At 31.4% G+C, this 10,139-nt stretch overlaps 1 long non-coding RNA gene across 1 annotated transcript; it reads right to left on the bottom strand.

Annotated features, from left to right (window-relative positions):
* Window positions 1-2,297: 2,297 nt before the first annotated feature.
* Window positions 2,298-3,439, bottom strand: LOC133186095 (uncharacterized). Its single transcript, XR_009721000.1, has 4 exons — window positions 3,371-3,439; window positions 3,149-3,244; window positions 2,538-2,768; window positions 2,298-2,390 (listed from the first exon to the last, which is right to left on the bottom strand). It is a non-coding gene; the product is annotated as an uncharacterized LOC133186095 (long non-coding RNA).
* Between the last annotated feature and the right edge of the window lie 6,700 nt (window positions 3,440-10,139).

Consider the following 10,139-nt stretch of genomic DNA (forward strand, 5'->3'; position numbering starts at 1 on the left):
ACCTATTATCAAAACAATTTCCTGCAGTTTGCATATATGAACTCTTTTCAAAATTCTAATCCTCACTTTACCAAATTGTTGAACTGCTGTTTTTCCCAATGAGGGTTAATATTTTTTATCAAACCGTTAATCTTGTTCGATTATTATCTTCATCAGAGAATTTAAATGTCAGTCAGAGACTAAAATTGATATTTTCCTGATTTTCTTAATGAAATATCAATACTTACACTCAGATATAGACTTTCCTATTGACTTCTCTATTTTGCTTTGCACTTGCAGAAGAATTGATCTCAATTTTATTTCAGGACACTTCACATCAGAGGAAATTTCTATTTGTTTCTTCAAGCAAAGGCCAAATGTTGAAATTAATCTGGAAAAGTAGCTCTTTTGTAATTTCAGGATTTTTCAAAATTACAATAAAATGGACAAGATGTGTTTGTGAAACACTGATGCCCCCGTATGGCAGCTTATTATTATGGCAAAGGTTAAAGATTCCTAAATGCAAGTCAAACTTGAAAGGGCAAAGTAATAGATAAAAAATATTGTTACCCAAGGAATACCCAATGGATATACCTGGTAAATATGAAAGCCCAAGTACAAATCATTCAAAAGTTATGGTCAAGGTTAATGTTTTCTAAAAGTGGGTCAAACTCAGAGATCAAAGTAAAAGGTCAAAATTAATGGTAGGCCGGGGAAGACCTTGTCATAAGAAATACAAATGCAAAATATAAAAGCCCTAGCATCAACTGCTCAAAAATTATGGCAAAGGTTAAAGTTTTTCAAAAGTAGGTCAAACTCCAAAGTCAAATGTCAAAACTGTATTTATCCATAGGAAGATCTTGTCAAAAGTGATATACTTGTAAAATTTGAAAGCCATAGTTCTAATTGCTCAAAAGTTATGGTCAAGGTTAAAGTTCTTTTAAATTTGGATCAAACTATAAGGTCATGGTCAGAAGGTCAAAAATATTTACACTCACGGAAAGGTCTTGTCATGATGGATATATGAAAACCCTAGCACCAACTGTTCAAAGGTTATGGCCAAGATAAAATGTGTGTAAATTTTTGCAAAAGTGGGTCAAACTACAAGGTCAAGGTCAATAGGTCTAATATGCTGGTACCCAAAGGAAGGTCTTATCACAAGAAATACACATGTGAAATGTGAAAGCCATAGCTCCAAACAAATCAAATATTATTGGCAATATTAATGTTTTTGTTGACTATCTGACAGACATCTAGACTGACAGACAGACAGACAGACGGACGGACTGGGCAAAAACTATATACCCCCGAATATTCTATAACATAAAAATAAAAATTGCTTTTAAATTTTCTTAGTCTAAGCATTACTACAGTACACTGTATTTCAAATTTGGATTTATATGTTCAACAGTTGAAGATAAATATATCAATGAGGACTGAACAAAGTTGATAATATTTTCTGACTTTCACTAAGCCATGGAACACATAATCACAAAAGTACTCACTATCCAAATCTTGTGATTGAATTGATCCTGGAAAAATTTCATACATTTTCAGCAAAAGTCTAATGTTTTGCCATTAAATGATACTTTCAGGAGGTCCGTTTTTTGCAATGTTCACTATTCGTATCACTTAAAGAATTTATCAGATCGCTTATAGTTCGATATATTAACTTATTTCGTCGTATGTTTTGTGTTCGCTTACAATTTTGACAGGTTAAAAAAAGCATTTTAATTTTGAAAATAATTTCTTTTTTAAATGGAATGAGAGTTTATGTACCAACATAAGGGGTCCAATTCGGGATTTATTTATTAAACTACGATAGAAAACTATTTCCTCTCAACTGTAACCCAAAGTGACTTCAGTATATATTCCAAATTTTAGGACAATCTACCGACGGGGTATTTTTAGGGACCATCTCAAAATCCAGTTTTTTGTTCATTCTTGTAAAGCAATTCATGAAAAAATATGAAAAAAAATATGAAAAAAAAATTAACTTTAAGATTTGCAAACTCTAAAATGTGTAAATATTTGAAGGCATTTATTTTATACTTATATTATATAAGGGTCTTCATTGCTCCTTGTTTCACTCAATATAGTGAAACACAGCATATTTTGAAATTTTTTAATCAAATAAACAGAAATAAGACAGATGAAAAAAAAAAGATTGTTAAACAATTTGATTTATCTGATAGGTTGGTGGACACAGTAATTGTCTGTTTATGACGTTATAATATACTGAAGCTCATAAAAACTGATGTAATAGAGTAATATTGATAATCATATCTCCAAATAGAAGGTTAAAAAATATAAAAATTACGCGCAGTCTGCAGTTGCCTCCTGAGTATTGCCTGAATAACACTGTTTAATGACGTCATTCCTATAAAAAGACTGATTCAGACAAGGAGTCGCTGAAACGAAGAAAAAATTAAAATGATTTTTAAATATTAAATGAAATATGAAAAAAGATTACCAGTAAGATATTCCATTTGATAGAGATTTGATTCTATAATTATAGTACATTTATAATAGGAATTTCATGACATTTCTCAGCTTACCACAAACATCTACGTCACAGAGTTCCCAGCGTACATCGGGGTCATTAGTGAAGCACCACGGCTCCTCTCGATCAAAGTTCCGACAGTAGTTTTCTTGAGCAAGACTGAAGACGTCATAATTGTGTTCATGTGGACTCTGCTCAGTCCATCTTTGGCACACCCGTCCTGTTTTCGTTATATTTTTGGTTCCTCTGTACAATACTCCCGGAAATCGACAATCGGGTGACTTCTCTTTTTTTTTAATTAAGACATTTCTTTGTTATGTAAATAATAACATTTTTTTTTATAAGTATATATAAACAAACTCTAAATAGTCGAGTTATTTACATTTAGCAAGAAACATGACCAATGAAACTCTTTAACTGACCAGTAACACTAAACATATATAAACATTTAATCAAAGAAACACATAATACACAATCATAAAAAGATCTAACTTTGTAGAATTTAAAAGATTAAAAAAAAGGCTTGCAAAATCAGGTTTGCGAGTATTTTGTTCAGTAAAGTAATATTTGATAAATATTAGGCAGTAGAGATATATTTATTTGAAAGCACAAATTATAAATAGTTACTTAAAATATTTAAGTTGGATACATTTCTACACCACATACTTTTGATAATTGTAATGTCTGTGCTTAAAGAATTTACTGTATTGAGAGTAGTGGAAAACTCCCCACCTTCGGAATCGTCTGATGAACTTATTTCACCTTTGAAGAGATGTTAAAATATAGAATGTAATGAAAATGTCTGGTGAATAAAAAAATCAGTTAAAAACTCAGATACAATGACTGCAATCTGACTTTGATTTTAGATTATATATTTTATACATGTACCTGTTGTAGTAAAATCATCCGTGTTTATATCCACGTCTGTGGTTGTGCTATCCAAACTTGTTGAAAACTCTGTCACATCTGCAGAATAATAGAAATACGTATACAAATACACGAACAAAATTAATTCAGTATCTGTTTTATGTAGGTTTGAGAAGTAAATATTAGTAATAGGTTAATTTTAGTAAATTCTTGTTTCTGTAAAAAATAATACGGTGTGTACTTTTACAGAGGTAAACAATAAGGAAAATTGGAGCATTATTTATATCAATTTAGTTTCTACAAATATAATAATTAACATTACTCCAACAAAAACACATCGTTACATCTTCGTTTTTAAAGTTTCAATTGCGTATATACATGTACATGTCTAAGGACTCCTCATGAATTTTATGTGGTTTTCTTCACAGAAAGAAAATATAATCCTATAAAGGTGACGGTTTGACCCTTTGATTCTTATGACAAGAGAAAATGTTTATTCTACTTAAATTCAATTTTTGTCTGAATCAATGACTAGAAATTTGTCTAATTAAGTCATTGACGATGACTTACATTAATTTTGTCAGTATTTCAACAAACCTTTCCACGTAATTATAGTATTTCATTGACAATGAAACAGTAGCAAAGTTCATTCTTCGTCACGTTTTGCAGGACAGCATGACCTTGATATAACAATAAGCATAAGATTTCTACTAAAGTATCTGCATTACCTGTGTGAGAATGATAAACACCTCCAATAAACAATATATAAAACGCCATTACGTCTTTTCTGAGAGGGTTTAGCATTGCCGAAATAAGGATATATATATATGAAAAACTATTAAAAGTTTGATGGGGATATCACGAGGTTACAACATACTTCCTTTTTTATTTGGTATGTCTAGAAAGTACATATAGGAGTGCTAGGTCAATTACACAAGGTAACCTATCTTTTTTTTTATTATTCAGAAAGCCAAATAAACAAATAGTACAATATTCAATATTCCAAAGAGGAGCTTAAATATACTTTATGGAGAACGGACACCCATTTTAAAATACAATTTTGGTCTTAAAAAAGGTGATGTTTTATATATTAAGTGAATTCTGAGGTGAACGGGTAGGACATTTCAAATATTATTCAGATAGAAAGTTCATGAAGTTATTGTATAGGTTTTAATATTCAAGAGAGTTAAAAAATGTAACATTATATATTGTATGTTTGTCAGTTGCATGCTCTACGTACGAACAATTTCTAAAACTAAGTAAGCTACTGACAAATAATGATGATAAAAGGTATCAAAATTCTAGTTTAAAGTCATCATTTTGGAAATTGTATGGTAGGTACGATAACCTTGCTGATATTATTAACTGTCTTCTGATAGCTAGAATCTTTACCGACTTCTTTCATTCAAATTGTTAGATCATTATTCTCGTAATCAATTGTCTATGGATTTTTTCCCATGTACCCGATCATGACAAGTTGACACAACCAGTGTTATTGGTCGACAGGGGGTGCTTACTTCTTGATGTGTACATGATCCCATTTCAACTTTCAAACGTACGTGTTTGCTCTACTCACAATTTGTATTGCTGAGCATGATTACTATTTTCTATTTTCACTTTTATTATGATAGTATCATATTAGGACTTCATAATTATGGTGAAGTGTTTATTTCAACCTTATGTACCCTTTAAGAATAGACAGTGATTTATGGAGTTAAAGAACAGTAATCATGCTCAAAAGTCTTATTAAACAAATCAACTTGTGAACAGAGCAAACACAGACCTTCAATACTTAACTTTTCCTCTGCAATTGGGTCGAAACCGTTTAAGGAATCGGCAATTAAATCAAACAAAACCTATAGTAGGGACACACCTCATGAACAAATTGATATTTTTCGCAAACTCTACAGTCGATATAACGGCCTTATTTAAAATACAATCTGTAGTTGGGTCGAATGTTGACTTACCTGTTTTGTACAAGTTATTCGCCCTATGTTTTCCTGCTATAAACTGTCCTGGTTTCCTCCATTTTTCCAATCATGACAAAGGAATTATTCCTCCATTTCACCTAGCTAGTTCCCACCTCCGATGTTGTCAGAGGTCTTTGTAAGCCTTGCTCATGATTTGTGTTTAATTAGACTTTTGAGTATGAATACTGCGTGTAATCCACACATTCTATGTTATCAGTAAAGATAACTTCACTAAGATGAGATCTGATGTAGCGGAGCCTTGACTCTGATACAAAAGTGTTTGGTCTCGATGGAATATTTTTCTCTACTTTTTAAGAAAGATTGATTAATTGGTAGTATGTTGTTTAACGCCCCATTGGAGACTTTTTGTCACTCATATAAGGACGTTACTGGTGCTGATCGATCCTTAGACCTATATGCAACATTCAGGGCCAAGGCCTACTGGGTGCTTGGCAAAGGAACAGTCACTACCTATATGTATGTCTAAAGTTTGAAGCGGCGCGGCGAACGAGAACCAAACATGAACATACCGATCACGAAGCGAACGACCTACCAGTAGGTTACCGTGAGCTGTTTCTAAAAAAAGAGTACCAAAAAGGCATCAAAAAGATGGGATTTTTATACTTAGAAAATAAACTACAACAGTTTTTATTTATGTTAGCAAACAAAAATTGTTTAACATTAGTAAAATGAGCGGAATGTCAAAGATTTAGACCTAACTGCATAACATAATTCTTTGAATAATGCAACAAATATAAAGATGCTGAAAAAATGATGATAGAAATCGGAATAATGCATTTTGTAATAGCTCAAAGCGTTAAAAATCCAAATAGATGCTGTTTTAAGACAGTCTAACATGTACCTATATGAGTAAGAAGGGAAGAATCCACAATAATTCTGTAATTTTGCAAAACACCGTTTTGACCCCCAATCGCCTCCAGGATGTAAATCAAAATTCCGTTGCAAAAATACACCTGCACAGGACCCACCAGACTAATTCCAAGATATGATTGGGTTACTGTGAAAAATGTAAAACGAGTTCAGAAAACCAGGTTTTTGTAAATAAACAAGCAATAAAAAAAAATAAATTCAAAACTATTCTTACCCCCATTTGGATCCCATGGTGAAAATCAAAATTCTGAAACCTTATAGCACATTTATAGGACACCAGAAACCAACGTAAAAGTACGCAAAAGGCGTAATTAAGTTTGCAAAAGCTGCCTTTTTGTCTGTTTCAATGGTCTTGTCCAGTTAGGAAGTACTGAAAGAGTACACGTGATTGCTAGCTATAGTATGCCTGTTGTCATTATATAATATTACCTTTTCCAAAGCTTCACAAAAGAAAACGGAACATGAATCTACATTCTGATTTTTTCTAATGGTAAATGATTTGCCCTTTCCAAAAGGTACACTCCTCCAGAATTTTAAACACAGGAAAGGCACTGACTAGTTGATGTCACACAATCTGATTACAATCAGATCCTTTGATCAGCTCACATAGATCCCTACAGAAGGATCTGAAGAAACCCCATTCAGGGTCATCTCTTGGTGATCTTTCTATTACCCAATCATACGTTTGCTTCAAAGAATTTAGAAGTATCTCGGAATTCAGTTACAGAAGTGAAACACCCGATGATACACGGACGAAAAATAGTGACCTGGTTTCCGTGGCATGTCAAAAAAAAACCAGCCACAGTCTTTTCTCTTCAGAATTTCTTTAGTATTTGCTTTTGTCTTGTTTTTTAAGGTCTTTGTTTTGTACGAAACGATAACATCGTATCTATAGCTACTTTCATTTCTACACTCGGTTTCCCGAATGTCGCTTATGTACAATCTCACTGATTGGTCAAAATTTTAAGAATATTTTTATTAGAAAGGTCACCAGAAGTAATTCCAAAATATTGAACTGACTTTTATTTTATAAGTATTTATTTCTGAACCCAAATTCGAGAAAAACTTTTGAACCCTAAAGGTAGATTTTGCATTTTATACTTCCTAAATTCATTTGGAAGTCATACATGTATGAAAAAAAAATCTGCATTGTTAATTTGTTATGCTTACTTTAACGAACTCTTAATACGGATATAACAAATTACGGATATAGCGAAGTAAATTCGCAGGTCCCCAGAACTTCGCTATAACCGAGTTTTACAGTATTGTTTTCGTCAAATTTTCCGTGGAAAACCTTTTTTTCCAGATAATTTTGAAGGCAAATGACGGACGGAAAATCAACTTCAAAAATCCTACTTGAATCGATATATTAGGTGTACAACGTTTTGTTCTTTTATTTATTTTCTTTCCAGATTCATTTATCCGGTGAAACGTAAACATTAACAATTACAGAGCTCGTGATCTGTTTACAAAAACAGTTTATGTTTCACTGGGTGTGTTCAATTTGTTAAACTTTATAAACTGTTATCAATACACAACAAAATTTACACTACTTTTCTTAAGTGTTAAGGGTAAAGTTTACTTTTGTGAATGTGCAAAGATGTGTCAATCAAACGCGTCCCAAAATTTCGTAGTTTCAATAGTTTCCAGATAAAACAAGTTTTTTTTTTTATTTTACTTCTGTGTGAAATGCTATAGCAACTTTTAAGTCATGATATTGTACAGAAAATTTGAGAAAATATTAACTTCAAATCTGTGTCTAAGTCCCTATCAGGTAGGTCAGGGCTTTCAGAAATTTCTGTCACATTAATATACTTTTTACTTGAATGCCTTAAATAACTCATAAACTAACTAAAAAGGCCTTAATACAAGTGCCTTTTATTTTATTCTTCAATCACACACGTGTCTTTTCATGCTTAATTTTATTCAACCTGTCTCATAGTACATACCTCGCAAAATTCAGCCGTTAAAATTTAACGTAGAAAAGTATTTTTTTTTAAAATTTATTTATTTATTTATTTATTTATTTTTTTTTTGCATAAAACACATCATAATTCGATTAAAATTTATGAAAATCAAAACTATTCATTTGTTTAGATAACTTTTGGAGATTTTTTTTTCCTGAAAAACGTAAACAACTTGATGTTGAATCTACACACGTCCTTCAGAGAGAAAAACACAAAATACCTTCATTTTGAATACTTATAAAAAAATATGAACTGATTACATGCCATTTTTTCTTTAAATTTATGTAGATTTAATCTAAGGTTAACAAAAAACGCATATGTTATCATGGTTGACTACATATATTTTACAAAACAGTCTTTGAACATGTACACCTCCATTTCGGGAATATCAAGTTTTAAAATCATTCTTTGCAAGATTTGAAAAAAAAATTAAAATAGTGAAAAGAAGGTGGGTGCAGTCTTAAATAAATAAAAATAGACCTCAAGTCAACTTGCATGAAAAATATTTAATATTTTGGTCAATGCAAGCAATTAAGAATTGTATGTCCCTGTTTGTGTATAAAACGACATATAGATCCAACGGGCGAAATGCAGTGGCTTCATTTCCATAAATAATGAATATTAAATGTATGCACATTGACACTATAATAAAGAATTACATACTTGCTGTAGTATTACCATCATCTAAAATAATCATTTGGATAGGTAAGTGATAACTAGATTTCAATATCTTTTAACATATATTTGTTTTCAGTATACCTATATACAGAAAATTGGAATTACAGCAGTTCGTCCAATAGTATTTTAAGTTCTTTAGAGAAACTTGGTTCATGATTGATCAATTGCTTGTTTTTATATATGTCAAGGCTGATTATATCTATCTCTGTGATCCTGATGCGCCAGATGTTTATCTTTGAACAAAATATACATGTTGTAATTTCATTTCTAGGTATAAATGTACAGATATGCTTGTATTCAAATGAAGCTGAATATATTCAAAAACTACTACATGCAAAGAAGTGTCTTGCTGTGGAATTCAATTCGACATTCAGATTTATACACGATCTTTATTCATTTTCATTCCTACATTGATTCGATATGTCCCTCTGAACTCGTAATATAAATCTATTTTATATTTAAATATTTAGCTAGAAAAAAGACATAAATGGCAAATTAAATTAAATTAAATGATAAACATGACGACTTCAAATTTTCTTTCGTTAATTTCGCTTATTTATGAAGCAATATACATGTACCATTATCACCTGCATATGGAGTTTGTGTATCCCATTTGATTCAATACGTAAGAGCATGTTTTATGTTAAAACGACGCAAGTTATTGACAATTAAATTGATGATACAAGGATATCAAAAGTTGTTTGAAGTCAACATTTCGCAAATTCTGTTGCAATTACCTTATTAGCAGATACAATCTATTATTAAGTCGAATATATATACATTATTATAACAGTAACTTGATCCGAAGAGTCGTATCACGTCGAGTTGACAGGTGCGGATCATCAGATCAAACGAAACGCGAAGTATTATTATTACTGTTATAATGATAAATTTATTATTTACCCCCTTTACAACTAGCAAAATATAGTTTAAAAAAACTTTTGAGATTAATTATATAAGATTTTTCCATTAAACAAAGCATTTTGTCAAGGAACTTTTTGATGCACATGAAAAATAACGTCATGTTTCTGTGTACTACGTCATCAATTTCAGAGAGGGGTGATATGGATTCAGAAAACCACAGTATGGTGATCCAGAAAGTCGGATCACACCGTCACGTAATTGTACGAAATCTACAGTAGAATTGAGTGATACACACTTGGGTATATAATAATGACTGATTATTTTCACACTGAATTGTTTTCGTATTTTTTCTTTTGCCCAATGATGACAACGAGCACACAGCGGTTGTGACCGGTATGGGTTGCTTACTCCCCCATTGCA

The sequence above is a fragment of the Saccostrea echinata genome, unplaced genomic scaffold (assembly GCF_033153115.1).
Source record: "Saccostrea echinata isolate AGI-Se365-2 ecotype Australia unplaced genomic scaffold, CSIRO_AGI_Sech_v1 ptg000012l, whole genome shotgun sequence".
Taxonomy (NCBI): Eukaryota; Metazoa; Mollusca; class Bivalvia; order Ostreida; family Ostreidae; genus Saccostrea; species Saccostrea echinata.